The sequence below is a fragment of the Mauremys mutica genome, chromosome 3, assembly GCF_020497125.1.
Source record: "Mauremys mutica isolate MM-2020 ecotype Southern chromosome 3, ASM2049712v1, whole genome shotgun sequence".
In the NCBI taxonomy this organism is placed as follows: Eukaryota; Metazoa; Chordata; order Testudines; family Geoemydidae; genus Mauremys; species Mauremys mutica.
In genome coordinates, this window is record NC_059074.1 from 176532633 (window position 1) to 176553573 (window position 20941).

The window sequence follows — 20941 nt, forward strand, 5'->3', positions numbered from 1 at the left end:
AAAGGGAAAAAGGTACAGATGAGAGGTAGAATTGGTTAAATGGAATCAATTACATACAGTAATGGCAAAGTTCTTAGTTCAGGCTTGCAGCAGTGATGGAGTAAATTGCAGGTTCAAATCAAGTCTCTGGAATACATCCCCCGCTGGGATGGGTCATTCAGTCCCTTGTGTAGAGCTTCAGTTTGTAGCAAAGTCCCTCCAGAGGTCAGAAGCAGGATTGAAGACAAGATGGAGATGATGCATCAGCCTTATATAGGCTTTTCCAGGTCTAAGAACCTCTTTGTTCTCACTGTGGAAAAACACCGCAAAATGGAGTCTGCAGTCACATGGACAAGTCTCTGCATACCTTGCTGAGTCACAAGGCGTGTCTGCCTTCTCTCCATGGGTCAATTGTGTAGCTGATGGTCCTTAATGGGCCATCAAGCAGGCTAAGCAGAGCTAACACCAGCTTGTCTGGGATGCTTCCCCCAGAAGCACAGCACCAACTTGAAATACAGACAGCACAGAGCCAACATTTATAACTTCAACTAAAAATGATACAGACAGCATAATTATAACCAGCAACCCATAATCTGGTCTTAGACACCTTAGATGACCCCCTTTACCTAAGATTTGGTGCCACTACAGGACCTTGGTTGCAACCCATGTTCTATAAGGTCCCAATTTGTATCAATAACGTCACAGCATGCGTCTAGCTTATGCTCCAATATGTCTGTTACTCTATAAGTTGCCACAGGACTCCTCAGAACTAAGTTACTCTAGTTCTATCATGACATAACTCCATTGAATCAGGCCCATGATGTTAAAACAAATCACAAGATACAATAAAGAGGTTTGTCCAAAATATGGACAAAGTGCTTCATGTGTGTATTTATTGTGATTCAGACCAATGTTGGGTGTCAACATTTCCTTTACATTTATTTTTAAAAATTTTAAAACCCCAAAAGCACTCAAAATTGAAACAAGACATTTTGTCAAATGAAACAAAAACAATTTGACAATTTTTCAATTTGCAGAAAATGTTTAAAAAAAAATCATTTTCTGTTTGACCCAAAATGACTTCCTCTGCCTCCGTTTTTCAGCATTACCAGTGAAATGAAAAAATCTGTTATTTGCCTAACTCTGATGTTTAGTCATCTCATCTGGGTGCAGACTCAACACCATGTGATCTGGATGCTCAATGACATGCCACAAATAATGAATAGCCAAAGATCTAGTCTCAGGAAATAGTGTTGCCAAGTCTCCAGGATTGTCCTGGAGTCTCCAGGAATTAAAGATTAATCTTTAATTAAAGATAATGTCATGTGATGAAGCCTCCAGCATGGACTGACCGGGAAGTCTTGGATCTGATCGCTTGTGGGGCAATGAGTCTGTGCTTTCGGAGCTGCGCTCCAAAAAATGGAATGCAAAGACCTACGAAAAGGTCTCCAAAGCCATGGCAGACAGAGGATACAGCCGGGATACAACGCAGTGCCGTGTGAAAATCAAGGACCTGAGACAAGGCTACCAAAAGATCAAAGCAGCAAACGGACGCTCTGGAGCCCAGCCCCAGACATGCTGCTTCTACGAGGCACTTCATTCAATTCTAGGTGCGGCCGCCACCAGTACCCCACCACTGACCGTGGACTCTGACGATGGGATAGTGTCGACGGCCGGTTCCTCGGAGATGTTCGTGGATGGGGAAGATGAGGAAGCAAATGAGGACGACGAGGCAGTCGACAGCGCTTACAACGCTGATTTCCCCAACAGCCAGGATCTGTTCATCACCCTCACTGAGATCCCCTACCAACCCTCCCCACCCATTAACACGGACCCTGAATCAGGGGAAGGATCACTCGGTACGTGCTTTAAACATGTAAACATTTATTTTTAATGGAGCAGGAATAGTTACTAGTTGAAAAGAAGGTCAATATACATGGGGATAGAACAGAAATCCTCTTGGGAGATCTCCACGAAGCTCTCCTGCAGGTAATCGAAAAGCCTCCGCATGAGGTTCCTGGGGAGAGTTGCCTTATTGGGTGCTCCGTGGTAGGACACTTTTCCGCGCCAAGCTATCATCAGGTACTCTGGGAGCATTGCCTCCACGAGCATGGCAGCATAGGCCCCTGGTTTGTGCTGGCTTTCACGCAGCATGTGCTCTCTATCTCTGTCACTGATCCTCCTCAGGGTGATCTCGCTCGGCGACTCCTGCATTGAATTAGGTGAATTAGGGTAATGTTAGTATTGGGAATGCTTCACTGTTCCTTTGCATAACAATAAGCGTCGGTTTACAGCCACGTGGTGGAGGCTGCAGAGGGGCAGCATACAGGGATCTTTCCCGGGGACAGCCGCGAGGGGGTGGAACAGGGGCAGAGTTTATGCTTTCCGGATTGCCTTCAGCAGGAGGGCACTGCTATACAGTAAGTTTTAAGCAGCCAAAAGTCTACGGCTTACCATGCCTGCCCGCTCCACGGATTCTGCTGTCCTGCCCCGCTTGTCTGATCTCCAGTGCAAGACCACAGGCAATGAATGCGAACGCTGAAAATTCGAATTTGTCCTGAGTGCGCGTGAGATAGGTGCTGTGCATGGTCTTGTTCACAGAGACAGACTAGACTATGTTCATTGTTCGCAAAAATGTATCTTTGTAAGGAATTCACTTCCTTTTTCCCATCACACAGCTGCAACTGTCTCCCAGCCTGCCACAGCATCCCCCTCACAGAGGCTGGCGCAGATTAGGCGGCGAAAGAAAAGGACACGGGATGAGATGTTCGCTGAACTTATGGGCTGCTCCCGAGCCGAGGCGGCCCAGCAGAGCCAGTGGAGGAAGAACATGTCGCAGTACCAGCGCTCACACAGCGAACGGGAGGACAGGTGGCGGCAGGAAGACCAGCAGGCGAATCAAACGCTGCTTGGACTAATGAGGGAGCAAACGGACATGCTCCAGTGCCTTGTGGATGTTCTGCAGGACCGCAGGCAGGAGGACAGAGCCCCCCTGCAGTGTATCTGCAACCGCTCTCCCCCACCACAAAGTCCCATACCCCCCTCACCCAAAGTGCCAAAAAGGAGGGGCGCCAGGGGCCGTGAAAACTGTCACTCCACCCCTGCAGAGTGTTCAAGTACAAGAAGGCTCTCATTCCCAAAATTGTAATAAGTCCTTTCCTTCCAGCCTCACCCAAGCCCCCCTCCCAGTTTCATCCCCTAACTGTCTAGTTGGTTATTAAAAATAATTTTCTGTTAATTGCTGTTTCCGTCATGTTCTTTTAGAGAAGACTGTGTTTGAGGTGTGGGGGAAAGGTCTTGGTTATTGGTGCCAAGAAAACCAGTGCTCTGAAGGAGACTGAAGAAAATCAAAGGTACCGAGAAGGGAGCTAGGGGGGAAACGTTTCGGACTTCCGGAAGTGACGGGCTCTGACCAATTAGTGGCAATAGATACTAACATAAAACTGAAACAAATCAGAGTGAACCAATAAATTATCATTCCTGACTCAGGGGAAAAGGCTGGGTGGGGCCATGTTCCAAGGCAACAGCAAATGGTTCATAATCTGTAGTCATTTGAATGTGATTCATTTTTCCACTAACAAGTTTCTCTGAAGTGGTGAGAAATCCAGGGTCCAGGGGAAGGGAGCCATGGCCCATTCTCCTGTCGGACAGTCCAATCGTGGCTTAGTCCGGTTTATACACAGAGAAAAGAGTCCAATACAAACAGTTTAATCCAGCGAGAAAGTCAGTCCATTGGCGGATAGAGCCTGGAGCTGGTGGGGGGCAGAGCTGGATTCTACCTCACTGTCTGAACTTGGTCAGGTCAGGTCACCTCTCCCTGTCTCGATTGTTACAGTGTGGAGAGGAACAATGACAGACCCCACAGGAGGGTGCTGGTTTGGTGCTTAACCACACGGCGAAGGAACGAGAGCCCCAAATTCCCCCTGGTGCTTTGGGAGCCAGGTTTGCTGTTTGAATTCTGCAGTTCAGATGACGTCAGGCCTGGGCATTTCTCTGGCCTTAGGGGCCTGCTTTGCTCACAGCTGTGATGGCCGAGTGGCTAAGGTGTTGGACTCGAAATCCAAGAGGGTTTCCCTGCGCAGGTTCAAATCCTGCTCACAGCAAGGCCAGTGTTTTAGCCACAGGCAGTCTAAGAGGCCAGGGGTGGCTGAGTCTCCCCCAAACGGCCGCCCATGCAGGGGGAACACTGGGGATGTGGGGCAAGTCACCCCTCCGTGGGCCCATTGTCATCTTTCGAGTGCTGGAAGCGAAGCTCCAGAGAAGTGGGGGCCCAACCTGCACCCCTTTCCGCTCTGCCTCTTAACCCGATGACCTGCGCTGCCTCCTCCCATCCCCACTCCGCCTCTTCCCCCAAGGCCTGCGCCCCACCCCCGCTGGGCCTTTTCCCCCGAGCCCCCTCCCTCTCTCTGCCTCTTCCTGCCCCTGCTCCGCCTCCTTCCCCAGGGGACCCCCCCGCTCATCTAAGGTAGGAAAAAGTGATGGGTGCCTGGCCCCATGGCCCCCTGGTAGCCCCCCTTAGGGGAGGAGCAAGCAGCAGGTGAGTGGCATCTTGGGGGAAGAGTGAGGGGCAGGTAGGAGGTCTGGGGGAGGGGGCGGAGGGCAGTGAACAGCAAGTGGGCGGGGCCTCGGGGGAAGAGGATGAGCAGGGGCGGGGCCTCTGTGGCCGGGCCATGGTCTAGGCACCGGTGGCCCCCCAACTTCTAGGGGTCACTCATCTGAAACCCAGGATGAAAGTGACATGGGCCTGAGTCTTGTTGGGGCTGAGGCTACATCACACCTTTACCTTCGGGGCTCTACCGGGGCATGAAGCCCCCAGACATGGCTAGAGACAGGGCAAGGGGCCTCAGCACGGGAGAGAGTCAGGCCCAGAGTTAGACGAGGGGGCAGAGAATATTCTTCATTCTGGTTAGTTACACATCACCCTTGCTAGAAATTCTTCCTGTATTTTCTCCAGTTCACTCCCTGACGCTGTATCTCTGCCCCGTTCCCCTGTTTGTGCCATTGAATTCTCAGGTTCTGTCAAATAATAGCAGCAATCCCGCCATAACACAGCAGCCTGAAATCTCAGCTCTCCCCCTCCCCTCGCGCTAAAGAGAGAGAGGAGACCCAGGCAGCCAGTTTCTCTGGGACAGAAGACAAAGGACAGAGGCTTGTGGGAAGATGATATCGGATGCTTGGCTGGAAAGAGGGGGCGTCTGGACTGGGGAGAGAAAACAGCCAGAGCCCACATGGATGCAGGAGAGACCTAGCTGGACTGTGGACTGCAAAGAAAGGCATAACAAGAACCAATGGCTGGAAGCAGAAATCAGAAAAATTCTCATTGGAACAAGGCAGAGATTTGTAAGAGGGAGGGTGATTCATCACTGGAACAAGCTGCCAAGAGAAGTGATGGATTCTGCATCTCTTGATGTCTTCCAATGAAGACTAGAGGCCTTTGGGAAGGTGCTTTAGTCAAAAAGAAGCTATTGTGATACACAGATGGGCTGGGATATGCAGGGAGTCAGATTAGATGCTCTAATGGTCCCTTCTGGCCTTAAGGCTACTAATTTATGAAAAACTGATGTTTTATTGTGTAGCGGCTCCATCCACAGACTGAACAGTCATTGAGTGCGGTGATCCAGGAGAAACAACTCAAACACCCAATGAGGCTGGCCAGGGGCAGGACATCAGCTTTGAGGGGAGGGGTGGGTGTGGCAGTGACATCACAAAGGCCTTTTGCAGGAACTCGGCCTATTGGGCAAAGGCGGTGGGGAGGGGGTGACCTCACAGAGAAAGAGACTCTGACATCATCCGGGCAGGACCGAGGTGCAGGGCCAGGCCAGTCTTTGAGACCCGCCCCTGTCTTTGCTGCTGCAAGTCTCCTTCGTGAGGTCTCTCCTCGGGGGCTGAGAGAGAATTAGGATTCACAGCTGTGAGCATGAAGAGGAACCTCGGTGGAGTTTTCTCCTTTCCTGCCACTGACTGTGCCGAAAACAAACTTCCCTTTGACAAGGTAAGAGGCTGAGAGAGGTTTGGAACCTGTTCAGTCTGATCCACCTGGCGCAGGCAGCATTCTAGGCCCAGGAAACACTGGCTTCAGGTGCCAGAATTTGATTTCCTACCTAGGATTTGATGGCTGGAATCCCTGGGGACATTGGGGTTTGTCCTTTTTGGTTTCCCTTTTCCTCTTTCCTCCCTCCTTTCGCCTCTTCTCTTGCTTCTTTTCCCCCTTTCCCCTGCTTCCCTCCCTCTACCAAGGAGGGGTGTGTGGAGTGTGGGCGGGGGAGGGAGGTTGCTTTCATTGCGGGAGGTCCTCACCAAGAGGTGGGGCTGGATCTGAGAGTGATCTCCTCTGATGGTGACCTGGGCCATCCTTTGGCACATCTGGTGAGATCCCTCAGCCTCCCGCCCCTCAGAGTCTCAGTGCTGATTGGCCGAGCAGGGGGCTATCGACAGCGAGGAGACTCCAATGTACAACCAATCCTAGGTATGGGATTAATCTTGCTGCTTCTCTCTATTAATTGTCTTTTAGCAGGTCATGATTTCCTCTAATGTTCTAGGTCTTCTAAAATACTTGCTGAATAGTTACTATGAACCACTGTTGGTCTGTAGCTCACTTGGGAGCCTGCACCCGGCTCCGCTCTGCCTCTTAACCCGATGCCCTGCTCTGCCTCCTCCCATCCCCCCTCCGCCTCTTCCCCCGAAGGCCTGCGCCCCACCCCCTGTGACGATGCAGTTCTGGCGGGACCCAACTGAGAGTGCCAAATCAGGACCAATTGCTTAAACAGGGCAGTCACAGCCCTAGGCTGGGGTTTTTCCACCTCTAAGGCAAACCAAACCAGCCAGACAAAAGGGACTTCGGTCTCACCCCACTGGCTAACCACAAGTCACACAAGCAATTTCCTTAGACACTCCAGTCTCCCAGTATCACCACCAGTGCACTCGTCCTGGGGATAAATGATTATGAAAACCAACACCCCAATAAAAGAAAAAGGTTCTCTCGATCCCAAAAGACCAAGCCCCAGACCCAGGTCAATATACACATCAGATCTTACCCACAAATCACGCTGTTGCCAATCCTTTAGAATCTAAAATCTAAAGGTTTATTTACAAAGGGAAAAAGGTACAGATGAGAGGTAGAATTGGTTAAATGGAATCAATTACATACAGTAATGGCAATGTTCTTAGTTCAGGCTTGCAGCAGTGATGGCATAAACTGCAGGTTCAAATCAAGTCTCTGGAACATCCCCCGCTGGGATGGGTCCTCAGTCCCTTGTGTAGAGCTTCAGTTTGTAGCAAAGTCCCTCCAGAGGTAAGAAGCAGGATTGAAGACAAGATGGAGATGATGCATCAGCCTTATATAGGCTTTTCCAGGTCTAAGAACCTCTTTGTTCTCACTGTGGAAAAACACCGCAAAATGGAGTCTGCAGTCACATGGACAAGTCTCTGCATACCTTGCTGAGTCACAAGGCGTGTCTGCCTTCTCTCCATGGGTCAATTGTGTAGCTGATGGTCCTTAATGGGCCATCAAGCAGGCTAAGCAGAGCTAACACCAGCTTGTCTGGGATGCTTCCCCCAGAAGCACAGCACCAACTTGAAATACAGACAGCACAGAGCCAACATTTATAACTTCAACTAAAAATGATACAGACAGCATAATTATAACCAGCAACCCATAATCTGGTCTTAGACACCTTAGATGACCCCCTTTACCTAAGATTTGGTGCCACTACAGGACCTTGGTTGCAACCCATGTTCTATATGGTCCCAGTTTATATCAATAACGTCACACCCCCAACGCAAAATTGATGCAGGAAGGGATGACAAAACATCGCTGACTGCATCCCAAGAGCCCCCTTTCCTTGGGTCTGTCTCACTACAGCTAGTGTTGGGCTAGAGGCCGTACCAGTGTATAACAGAAATGGCTTATCAAAGTCATGTTCAATAACGTGAATGAATCTCTCTACAAACTCAAGGTATAACTTGGTTAGCTTTTGCAGCATGGTTCCTGTATGTTTCATGTGATTTTGCCAAGAGCTAAAGAAAACAGCTACTTTATCCATACCAGCTCTGGCCAATGTTTGGAACCCAATTAACATTAAACCAATGTAGATATTGATGTTGTTCATAGTACAGGACTCTTGGCATTTAGCCATGAAAGCAATATGGCAGTGTGCCTCAGTTTCCCCTTTCATACAGCACATCAGGTCTGGAATGTATTTTCCCCTGTGAAAAGTTCCAATACTGTTTACAAGCATTAACTGTGAAACATCAGTATAGCAAGGCCCTTTAACATAAAGTGTGTTTTCATGTATTCCTTTCAACATGTTCAAGGGATTTTCCAAAAGATTAGGCACATTGTACATTTTTACAGTTCTTGGCAATAGCAACACATTAGTTACAAAAATTAGCATTAGCAATAACAACAAATTCATTGCAAGTGTCCATTTACAATTATGTTTGTCATGCCACACCCTTGGCTCAATACCATTGGAGTTTGGGCATTTTAGGGTTAATCTGTGGCTTCCCTTTGCAAAATTCAGTCTTCTCTCTCCTTCTTGTCCTGCAGGATTAAACCCCGATTTCTCTTGCCTAACTGAATTCACTGGCTGATGGGGTGGGCTCCCTTTGCTAACAGCTATTAGCAAGTCTTTCTTCTCCCTGCCAGCCAAGTAATTCGCATCAACACAGACACTAGCTTTTAACTTCTTAGCTGCTATGGATTCCAAGGCTGGACTTTGTCTTACAGAGATACCACACAAATCCAAATAGTCCGAGGGTGAGAGCTGGCTTGCTCTCCCCTGCATCCTTACGCATTCAGCCATAAAACTGTTCTGCTCTGAAACACCAGTAACTGAATCTGTCCTCAGATCCTGAAGCACAGACTGCTCACTCACAGATTCAGCATGGAGACATTCCTGTCCCAACACCATTGTCTTCCCAATAAGCTGGCCACACACAGCCAGGTGGTTATAGGGCTGCTTAACTTCCTTAACAGCTTCTACTCCATCTGAGACCTTTTCAAAGCTGCCCACACTGGATCTCTCAAAAGGAAAGTCAGTGGATCCATTCACAACAGAAAATTTCTGGCTGTTAGGAACTAAAACTTTCTTGATTAAATCACTTTCACACCCTTCAGTTGAAGTAAACCGCTTGCACAAATTACCATGAGGATTCCTTTCCTTATGAGCTTTTCTAAGCAGCAATTCACCCCTCACAGAAATTCTGCCCTTCCCTGCCTCACCTAGGGCTTGCTCTAAAGGAACACTTTCCTGCGCAACCAGAGATTCTTTCTGGGTCTTACTTACATTCAGAATCACCTCTGGCCCATCAGGCAGATCTCTACACAATCCCCTTTCAGGCAAACTTATAGACTTCCTCGATAACAGGTTAGAAACAATCTCCTTTCCCTGGCCTGGAACAAGTTCAGGAATCTTTTCCTTCTTGCTACAAGTTGTCAAACTGTCAGTAGGTAACACAATTAAATCACCTTTATGCTCTCCTTGTGCCCCGGCTAGGGTATCACCCTGATCAGACAGAGTTGCTACACCCTTTTTCAACCACACATTAGCAACTGGCAAACTATAAGCACCAGAATTGTCTGTTCTCTGGGATTTTGCTAAGACACTAACTGGATGCAACCTAGTTACAGTGCCATTCTCCCCATCAGACACAAACTTAGGACCATTCCCTTCCTGGGCTTTAGCTGTATTTACAACCAACTCCGAGACAACTGAATCACCCTCAACCATCACAGGCTGACAGGCACCTTCTGTCTGCTCCACAGACACAGAAGAGCCGGAGACACATTCTCCTTCACCAGGCACACAGCTTGGGATCTCATTTCCCTTGTCCCAGCACACAGGGCTGTTCACAGACAACTGCTTGGAGACCGAGATAGCTTCCTTCATAGGCAAGTCAATACCCCTGACAGAGACAGGCACATTCCCTTCACTGTCACATTTCTCCACACAGGAAACAGGTAAGGGACAGGGACACTCATTTTCCACTATCCCTCCCTTCCCAAACTGCTGATTAGACAAAGCCATCAGCTCACACGGCTGCCTAGGCTCCTCCAAACTTTCCCTACCAGGCACATTGCCACTCCCAACAGATAAGCTGCTGCTTTTTTCACTACACTGAGCTACTTCCAGCAAATCACAGTTACCCATCTCAGGTTCACTTTTACAAGCTGCACTAGCCAACAATCCATTACCTATCACAAATTTACCCTTTCCTTCCTCAGTTAGGGCTTCCACCTGACCATTTACTTTAACCTGCTCCTGAGAAACATTTTCCTCACCAATGAGATCTTTCTGCACTTGATCTAACTTCAAATTCACTTCTGAGACATCAGACAGACATTCAGAAACTCCACTCACAGACACACTGCTTTTTGGCACAGACAAACCTTTGGAACAACCCACCTCAGGCAAATCATTGCTCACAATAGACACAGGTTTAAGATCACTCCTCTCCTGTGACTGGCTACCTGGACTGAACAAAGCTTTAACATTTTCCCCAATTAAAAGATCTTTAGGCAATAACTTCCTGACGCCAGCTATCACTTCATGCTGAGCCCCATTCCACTCAAGGTGGATTCTGGCTAAAGGCACACGGATAGTAAACTCACAGAGGATCACAACATTCACACTCTGATTTGGTAAATAATCTTCCTCTTTGACCAGATCTGCTTTAACAAGAGTGATGTTAGAAGCCATAGTTTGCCCTAAACAGCTTTTACCATTGACTTTTACACACTATGAATTTTCCATTCCCACTCCCATACATAGCACTGGCACAATTTATGGGGCCACCCTCTACTGAACACACAGTAACAGCATTGACATAAAAGGTGGCATTGTTGGGGTACATTTGGTTACCCCCAGACAACTGCTCAGAGTTATACAACATACCAACATTGTTACAAACTGGACTTTCAAGAGGATACAGTCTCTGCTGTTCTTCCATTGCTTTTTTGACTTGGAGTTGGAGTCTAGCCGTCTCCTGTTGCATCTGTCGAGTTTTCTCCTCAGCAGCCAGCAGCTCCAGACGCCTCACACGAGCTTTTTCTTCTCTCTTAGCAGCTTCTTTCTTTCTCTCAGCCGCCTCTTTCTCCATTCGAATTTCTGCCAGTTCTTGCTCATATTCAAACTGCATGCTGTCTCTCAAGGCTTGCACTTTCCTTGCTTTTCCTGACGCTTTCTCTCTCATGGTCACTGACCTTTAACCAACCAAACTCTCAATCCCAAATTTAAAATTTGGATAGCGTGGGGTTCTGACCCAAAGCTTAAGCTCAATAACGTCACACCCCCGCTCAGCCTTTCCCCTGAGCCCCCTCCCTCTCTCTGCCTCTTCCTGCCCCTGCTCCGCCTCCTTCCCCAGGGACCCCCCACCCCCCGCTCACCTAAGGTAGGAAAAAGTGATGGGTGCCTGGCCCCATGGCCCCCTGGCAGCCCCCCTTAGGGGAGGCGCAAGCAGCAGGTGAGTGGCGTCTTGGGGGAAGAGTGAGGGGCAGGTAGGGGGTCTGGGGGTAGAGGCAAGTGAACAGCAAGTGGGCAGGGCCTTGGGGGACGAGGATGAGCAGGGGCGGGGCAGCAGGTGAGTGGCGTCTTAGATCATAGAATTGGAAGGGACCTCAGGAGCTCAGCTAATCCAACCCCCTGCTCAGAGCAGGACCAATCCCCAGACAGATTTTTACCCCAGTTCCCTAAATGGCCTCCTCAAGGATTGAATTCACAACCGTGGGTTTAGCAGGCCAATGCTCAAACCACTGAGATATCCTCTTGGGGGAAGTGAGGGGCAGGTAGGGGGCCTGGGGGAGGGGGCGGAGGGCAGTGAACAGCAAGTGGGTGGGGCCTCGGGGGAAGAGGATGAGCAGGGGCGGGGCCTCTGTGGCCGGGCCATGGTCTAGGCACCGGTGGCCCCCCAACTTCTAGGGGTCACTCATCTGAAACCCAGGATGAAAGTGACATGGGCCTGAGTCTTGTTGGGGCTGAGGCTACATCACACCTTTACCTTCGGGGCTCTACCGGGGCATGAAGCCCCCAGACACGGCCAGAGACAGGGCAAGGGGCCTCAGCACGGGAGAGAGTCAGGCCCAGAGTTAGACGAGGGGGGCAGAGAATATTCTTCATTCTGGTTAGTTACACGTCGCCCTTGCTAGAAATTCTTCCTGTATTTTCTCCAGTTCGCTCCCTGCAGAAGTGAAAGTAAGCTCGGCCGTGCCCGTAGCCCTTTAAATCACCACTGGAGACCCCAGCCGCAGCCGCTGCCCCGGGGGCTCCAGCAACAGGGCTCGGGCGGCGATTTAAAGGGTGCAGGGCTCTGCTGTGGTAGCAGCAGCCGGAGTCCCGGGCCCTTTGAATGGCCCCAAGCTCTGGGGCTCACAGCAGCCTGGTAGCTGGTAGCTCTGGCGGTGATTTAAAGGGCCCAGGGCTCCCAGCCGCCTCTACTGCAGTCAGAGCCCTGGGCCCTTTAAATCTCGATTCAAAGGGCCTGGGGCTCTAAAAGCCCCGCCTCTTCCACCTGAGGGCCTGCCCTTTCTGGTCGAGGCCCCGCCCCCCGCTCAGGACTCCCGCCTACCGGTAAGTCCTTTAAGTGACTTTCACCCCTGACTCCCTGACTCTGTAGCTCTGCCCCGTTCCCCTGTTTGTTCCTCAGAATTAGCAGGTTCTGTCAATTCATAGCAGCAATCCCGCCATAACACGACAGCCTGAAATCTCAGCTCTCCCTCTCCCCTCGCGCAGGACTTGCTGCTAGCTGAACTGGAGAAAAAGTGTCAATGGGAGCTGCAGGAAGCAGCAGCCAGCACATCCCTTGGCCTATGCTGCTTCCCGCAGCCCCCATTGGCCTGGAACAGTGAACGGCAGCCACTGGACACTGTGGGGCTCCAGCCTGCCGATGCTCCAGGTAAACAAACCGTCTCGGCCCGCCAGCGGCTTACCCTGAGCGACCCCTGATTGTGACCCTGGATCCAGACACGGCTCCTCCCCAACTCGGCCTGTTCGAGGATCGGAAAAGTGTGAGATGGGGACACACCTGGCAGAATCGGTCCAACAAGCCCGAGAGATTTGACTCTAGGGCCTGTGTGCTGGGTGGTCTGCCGGTCCCACACCTTCGGCATCCACCGCCGAATTGCCGCCGAAACCGCGGGACTGGCGGACCTCCTGCAGAAACGCCGCCGAAGGCAGCCTGACTGCCGCCCTCACAGTGACCGCCAGGCCACCCCCCACCCCGGCTTGCCGCCCCAGGCACGCGCTTGCTGCTCTGATCCCTGGAGCCGCCCCTGCATGGGGACAATCAGCTGGTCTTCTGTAGTCTCTGGTGTTCACCTCACTGTGGCCTGGGAAGACTCCCATCTGTCACTCTAGCAGAACCTCTTCTACCCCCTTAGCTCCTGGCCTCTATGATCCTGGAGGGTTAATTATCTCAGGGGGTCACTCAGGCCATTGTGAAGCCACGTGCCTGTGGGAGCAAACAGGGCTGGGTCAATGTGTTAGGAGTCCATTGAACCTCCACAGAGAGCTGTGGGAAATATAAAAATAAAGACAAAACCTAGCTTCTTAACTCTGCATAAAACATATTCCAGTTATGTCACATTTACACTCAGGAGCGTATTTCTGGAACGCATTATGGGTGCATGTCGCAGCACTAATGAAATTTAGCCTTCGAAAGGTGTGGTGGGGGAGAAGGATGCAGCAGCCTCTCATAATGTTTGTCGAAGAGGTTAGAGGCTCTCATCCAGAAAAAGGGTGTTTGAGTTTCAGGCTAAATGCACCTTTTTTTCCTGTGCTCCACCAATGGCACCTTATGATGGGATGCTCTGTTCACCATGGGCTGGTGCTGCCTCCTGACTATCCTGAGAATTAGCTGTGTGTGGCCAATGCCCCTGCTTGTGGTCACACGCTGCATCTCTGCCTGTCACCCTCAGTCTGCAGCCCCTCTCTCACTCCAGAAGCTGCTGCTACCTCTTCGTGGACCTGGCCCTTTGGACAGGTCTCTATATTGTTTTCCCCTTCTGGGGCAGAGTCCTTCAAAATCTCCCATTTGAGAGGTATCCTGTGCCCTGATCCTTTGACTCCTGCCGTTGCCCAGGCAGGCTTCCAGGTCTCTGTCCCTCTCATGCCACTTCCCCAGTGGTGGGAGTGGAACCCAGGCAGGCCGTGTACTCCATGGACCAGCCCAGCGAGTCTAGAACACACAGCCAAGGTTCAGTCTCTAGGGTGCGAAGGATTCACAGTGCCTGGAGGGGAGCTGGCTGAACACAGCGCACAGCTCTGTGTGTGAGGCACAGGTCTTGGGGGTGGCTCCAGATTGTATGTTGTTCTTCCTAATGAAACTCTTCTGCCCGTCTGAGTTGGCAGCAACAAGGGCCGGGTTCAGTCTGTAGGGGTTCTATTTCAATAACACAATGTAAAGCCGGCTCGACCCCCACCCAGTGACCTGGGACAATTACATATCACCCCCCTAAGGGGCAAGACTTCCCCTCTCACAAGCACAGAGTCTGAGTGTAGCAAAATCCTTTTAATAAAGGAGGGAAACAATGTGGCATCATGTTGGGAAAACACCACAAACAGGATTCATAACACAAACCATGAGCAAAAGACGCACCCCCAAGAAAGTTTGGCAGTGTCCTTTCCCCCTCAGGGTCTAAAACTCCAGCAACCCAACAGTCTCCCCCCACGCGCAGTTTCTGTCCTTGGTCAGTGCAGCCTCCAGAGGTCAGAAGTTCCTCTGCAGAGTTGACCTCCCAGCCTGGGTGGAAGCAGGGGAAGGTGGGGGGCGGGGGTGAGGTTGTGCATCTTACATGCTCCACTGCTAAGGTTGACAGCTGATTGTCACAACTCTCCAGGGGGTTCAGCTGCAATCTTCACCACCAGCTGCGCCTCTCCGTCAGCCGCCCTGCTATCAGCTCCTCTCCGTCAGCCGCCCTGCTATCGGCTCCTCTCCGTCAGCCGCCCTGCTATCGGCTCCTCTCCGCCAGAGGCCCTGCTATCCGCTCCTCCCCGCCAGACACCCTGCTATCCGCTCCTCTCTGTCAGCCATCCTGCGATCCGCTCCTCTCAGCCTACCACCCTGCTATACGCTCCTCTCAGTCAGCCATCCTGCTATCCGCTCCTCTCAGTCAGCCACCCTGCTATCCGCTCCTCTCTGTCAGCCACCCTGCTATCCGCTCCTCTCCGCCCTCCACCCTGCTATCCGCTCCTCTCCGCCCTCCACCCTGCTATCCGCTCCTCTCCGCCAGCCACTCTGCTATCCGCTCTCTCCGCCAGCCACTCTGCTATCCGCTGTCTCCGTCAGCCACCCTGCAATCCGCTCCTCTCCGCCAGCCACTCTGCTATCCGCTCTCTCCGTCAGCCACCCTGCAATCAGCTCCTCTCCGCCAGCCACTCTGCTATCCGCTCCTCTCCGCCAGCCACTCTGCTATCCGCTCCTCTCCGCCAGCCACTCTGCTATCCGCTCCTCTCCGCCAGCCACTCTGCTATACGCTCCTCTCCGCCAGCCAATCTGCTCTACGCTCCTCTCCATCAGCGAATCTGCTCTACGCTCCTCTCCGCCAGCCACTCTGCTATCAGCTCCTCTCCGCCAGCCACTCTGCTATCCGCTCCTCTCCGCCAGCCACTCTGATATCCGCTCCTCTCCGCCTACCACTCTGCTATCCGCTCCCCTCCGCCAGCCACCCTGCCATCCGCTCCTCTCCGTCAGTCACCCTGCCATCCGCTCCTTTCCGTCAGTCACCCTGCCATCCGCTCTCTCCGTCAGCCAATCTGCTCTACGCTCCTCTCCGTCAGCCAATTTGCTCTACGCTCCTCTCCGCCAGCCACCCTGTAATCCGCTCCTCTCCACATTCCACCCTGCTGTCCACTCTCTCCGTCAGCCAATCTGCTCTCCGCTCCTCTCCGCCACCCACTCTGCTCTCCGCTCCTCTCCGCCACCCACTCTGCTCTCCGCTCCTCTCCGCCACCCACTCTGCTATCCGCTGCTCTCAGCCAGCCACCCTGCTATCCGATCCTCTCAGCCAGCCACCCTGCTATCCGATCCTCTCAGCCAGCCACCCTGCTATCCGCTCCTCTCCGCATGCCACCCTGCTATCCGCTCCTCTCCGCATTCCACCTTGCTATCCGCTCCTCTCCGCCAGACACACTGCTATCCGCTCCTCTCCGCATTCCACCCTTCTATCCGCTTCTCTCCGAATTCCACCCTGCACTCCGCTCCTCTCCGCCAGCCAACCTGCTGTCCGCTCCTCTCCGCCAGCCACCCTGCTCTCCGCTCCTCTCCGCCAGCCACCCTGCTATCCGATCCTCTCCGCATTCCACCCTGCTATCGGATCCTCTCCGCATTCCACCCTGCTATCCGATCCTCTCCGCATTCCACCCTGCTATCCGCTCCTCTCCGCCTGCCACTCTGATATCCGCTCCTCTCCGCATTCCACCCTGCTATCCGATCCTCTCCGCCTGCCACTCTGATATCCGCTCCTCTCCGCCAGCCACCCTGCCATCCACTCCTCTCCGCCAGCCACCCTGCCATCCACTCCTCTCCGCCAGCCACCCTGCAATCCGCTCTCTCCGTCAGCCACCTTGCAATCCGCTCTCTCCGTCAGCCACCCTGCAATCCGCTCTCTCCGTCAGCCACAATGCAATCCGCTCCTCTCCGCCAGCCACTCTCCTATCCGCTCCCCTCCGTCAGCCACTCTGCTCTCCGCTCCCCTCCGTCAGCCACTCTGCTCTCCGCTCCCCTCGGCCAGCCACTCTGCTCTCCGCTCCTCTCCGCCAGCCACTCTGCTCTCTGCTCCTCTCCGCCAGCCACCCTGCTATCCGCTCCTCTCTGCCAGCCACCCTGCTTTCCGCTCCTCTCTGTCAGCCACCCTGCTATCCGCTCCTCTCTGTCAGCCACCCTGCTATCCGCTCCTCTCTGTCAGCCACCCTGCTATCCGCTCCTCTCCGCCAGCCACCCTGCTATCCGCTCCTCTCCGCCCTCCACCCTACTATCCGCTCCTCTCCGCCAGCCACTCTGCTATCCGCTCTCTCCGCCAGCCACTCTGCTATCCGCTCTCTCCGTCAGCCACTCTGCTATCCGCTCTCTCCGTCAGCCACCCTGCAATCCGCTCCTCTCCGCCAGCCACTCTGCTATCCGCTCCTCTCCGCAAGCCACTCTGCTATCCGCTCCTCTCCGCCAGCCACTCTGCTCTACGCTCCTCTCCATCAGCCAATCTCCTCTACGCTCCTCTCCGCCAGCCACTCTGCTCTCTGCTCCTCTCCGCCAGCCACCCTGCTATCCGCTCCTCTCTGCCAGCCACCCTGCTTTCCGCTCCTCTCAGTCAGCCACCCTGCTTTCCGCTCCTCTCAGTCAGCCACCCTGCTTTCCGCTCCTCTCTGTCAGCCACCCTGCTATCCGCTCCTCTCCGCCAGCCACCCTGCTATCCGCTCCTCTCCGCCCTCCACCCTGCTATCCGCTCCTCTCCGCCAGCCACTCTGCTATCCGCTCTCTCCGCCAGCCACTCTGCTATCCGCTCTCTCCGTCAGCCACCCTGCAATCCGCTCCTCTCCGCCAGCCACTCTGCTATCCGCTCTCTCCGTCAGCCACCCTGCAATCCGCTCCTCTCCGCCAGCCACTCTGCTATCCGTTCCTCTCCGCAAGCCACTCTGCTATCCGCTCCTCTCCGCCAGCCACTCTGCTCTACGCTCCTCTCCATCAGCCAATCTCCTCTACGCTCCTCTCCGCCAGCCACTCTGCTATCAGCTCCTCTCCGCCAGCCACTCTGCTATCCGCTCCTCTCCGCCAGCCACTCTGATATCCGCTCCTCTCCGCCTACCACTCTGCTATCCGCTCCCCTCCGCCAGCCACCCTGCCATCCGCTCCTCTCCGTCAGTCACCCTGCCATCCGCTCCTCTCCGTCAGTCACCCTGCCATCCGCTCTCTCCGTCAGCCAATCTGCTCTACGCTCCTCTCCGTCAGCCAATTTGCTCTACGCTCCTCTCCGCCAGCCACACTGTAATCCGCTCCTCTCCACATTCCACCCTGCTGTCCACTCTCTCCGTCAGCCAATCTGCTCTCCGCTCCTCTCCGCCACCCACTCTGCTCTCCGCTCCTCTCCGCCACCCACTCTGCTATACGCTACTCTCCGCCACCCACTCTGCTATCCGCTGCTCTCAGCCAGCCACCCTGCTATCCGATCCTCTCAGCCAGCCACCCTGGTATCCGCTCCTCTCCGCATGCCACCCTGCTATCCGCTCCTCTCCGCATGCCACCCTGCTATCCGCTCCTCTCCGCATGCCACCCTGCTATCCGCTCCTCTCCGCATGCCACCCTGCTATCCGCTCCTCTCCGCATTCCACCCTGCTATCCGCTCCTCTCCGCCAGACACACTGCTATCCGCTCCTCTCCGCCAGACACACTGCTATCCGCTCCTCTCCGCATTCCACCCTTCTATCCGCTTCTCTCCGAATTCCACCCTGCACTCCGCTCCTCTCCGCCAGCCAACCTGCTCTCCGCTCCTCTCCGCCAGCCACCCTGCTCTCCGCTCCTCTCCGCCAGCCAACCCTGCTATCCGATCCTCTCCGCATTCCACCCTGCTATTGGATCCTCTCCGCATTCCACCCTGCTATTGGATCCTCTCCGCCTGCCACTCTGATATCCGCTCCTTTCCGCATTCCACCCTGCTATCGGCTCCTCTCCGCCTGCCACTCTGATATCGGCTCCTCTCCGCCAGCCACCCTGCCATCCACTCCTCTCCGCCAGCCACCCTGCCATCCACTCCTCTCCGCCAGCCACCCTGCAATCCGCTCTCTCCGTCAGCCACCCTGCAATCCGCTCTCTCCGTCAGCCACCCTGCAATCCGCTCCTCTCCGCCAGCCAATCTCCTATCCGCTCCTCTCCGCCAGCCACTCTGCTATCCGCTCCCCTCCGCCAGCCACTCTGCTCTCCGCTCCCCTCCGCCAGCCACTCTGCTCTCCGCTCCTCTCCGCCAGCCACTCTGCTCTCTGCTCCTCTCCGCCAGCCACCGTGCTATCCGCTCCTCTCCGCCAGCCACCCTGCTTTCCGCTCCTCTCAGTCAGCCACCCTGCTATCCGCTCCTCTCTGTCAGCCACCCTGCTATCCGCTCCTCTCCGTCAGCAACCCTGCTATCCGCTCCTCTCCGCCAGCCACCCTGCTATCCGCTCCTCTCCGCCAGCCACCCTGCTATCCGCTCCTCTCCGCCAGCCACCCTGGCATCCGCTCTCTCCGTCAGCCAATCTGCTATCCGCTCTCTCCGTCAGCCACCCTGCAATCAGCTCCTCTCCGCCAGCCACTCTGCTATCCGCTCTCTCCGTCAGCCACCCTGCAATCCGCTCCTCTCCGCCAGCCACTCTGCTATCCGTTCCTCTCCGCAAGCCACTCTGCTATCCGCTCCTCTCCGCCAGCCACTCTGCTATACGCTCCTCTCCGCCAGCCACTCTGATATCCGCTCCTCTCCGCCAGCCAATCTGCTCTACGCTCCTCTCCATCAGCCAATCTGCTCTACGCTCCTCTCCGCCAGCCACTCTGCTATCAGCTCCTCTCCGCCAGCCACTCTGCTATCCGCTCCTCTCCGCCAGCCACTCTGATATCCGCTCCTCTCCGCCTACCACTCTGCTATCCGCTCCCCTCCGCCAGCCACCCTGCCATCCGCTCCTCTCCGTCAGTCACCCTGCCATCCGCTCCTCTCCGTCAGTCACCCTGCCATACGCTCTCTCCATCAGCCAATCTGCTCTACGCTCCTCTCCGTCAGCCAATTTGCTCTACGCTCCTCTCCGCCAGCCACCCTGTAATCCGCTCCTCTCCACATTCCACCCTGCTGTCCACTCTCTCCGTCAGCCAATCTGCTCTCCGCTCCTCTCCGCCACCCACTCTGCTCTCCGCTCCTCTCCGCCACCCACTCTGCTATACGCTCCTCTCCGCCACACACTCTGCTATCCGCTGCTCTCAGCCAGCCACCCTGCTATCCGATCCTCTCAGCCAGCCACCCTGCTATCCGCTCCTCTCCGCATGCCACCCTGCTATCCGCTCCTCTCCGCATTCCACCCTGCTATCCGCTCCTCTCCGCATTCCACCCTGCTATCCGCTCCTCTCCGCATTCCACCCTGCTATCCGCTCCTCTCCGCCAGCCACCCTGCTATCCGCTCCTCTCCGCATTCCACCCTGCTATCCGCTTCTCTCCGAATTCCACCCTGCACTCCGCTCCTCTCCGCCAGCCACCCTGCTTTCCGCTCCTCTCCGCCAGCCAACCCTGCTATCCGATCCTCTCCGCATTCCACCCTGCTATCCGATCCTCTCCGCCACCCACCCTGCTATTGGATCCTCTCCGCATTCCACCCTTCTATTGGATCCTCTCCGCCTGCCACTCTGATATCCGCTCCTTTCCGCATTCCACCCTGCTATCGGCTCCTCTCCGCCTGCCACTCTGATATCCGCTCCTCTCCGCCAGCCACCCTGCCATCCACTCCTCTCCGCCAGCCACCCTGCTATCCGCTCCTCTCCGCCAGCCACCCTGCCATCCGCTCTCTCCGTCAGCCACCCTGCAATCCGCTCTCTCCGTCAGCCACCCTGCAATCCGCTCCTCTCCGCCAGCCAATCTCCTATCCGCTCCTCTCCGCCAGCCACTCTGCTCTCCGCTCCCCTCCGTCAGCCACTCTGCTCTCCGCTCCTCTCCGCCAGCCACTCTGCTCTCCGCTCCTCTCCGCCAGCCACTCTGCTCTCTGCTCCTCTCCGCCAGCCACCCTGCTATCCGCTCCTCTCCCTCAGCCACCCTGCTATCCGCTCCTCTCCCTCAGCCACCCTGCTATCCACTCCTCTCCGTCAGCCACCCTGCTATATTCTCCTCTCAGTCAGCCACCCAGCTATCCGCTCCTCTTCGTATTCCACCCTGGTATCCGCTGCTCTCCGCCAGCCACCCTGCCACCCGCTAATCTCCGCCAGCCACCCAGCTATCCGCTCCTCTCCGCCTTCCACCCTGCTATTCGCT

At 54.5% G+C, this 20941-nt stretch overlaps 1 long non-coding RNA gene and 1 other non-coding gene across 2 annotated transcripts in view; one reads left to right on the forward strand and one right to left on the reverse strand.

The window, feature by feature from the left end:
• The window catches only part of LOC123367381, a 138722-nt gene that overhangs the window by 31686 nt on the left and 86095 nt on the right, over window positions 1–20941 (reverse strand). The gene's annotated exons all lie outside the window — the stretch shown is intronic.
• On the forward strand, window positions 4001–4082 carry TRNAS-CGA. Its single transcript has one exon. It is a non-coding gene; the product is annotated as a tRNA-Ser (tRNA).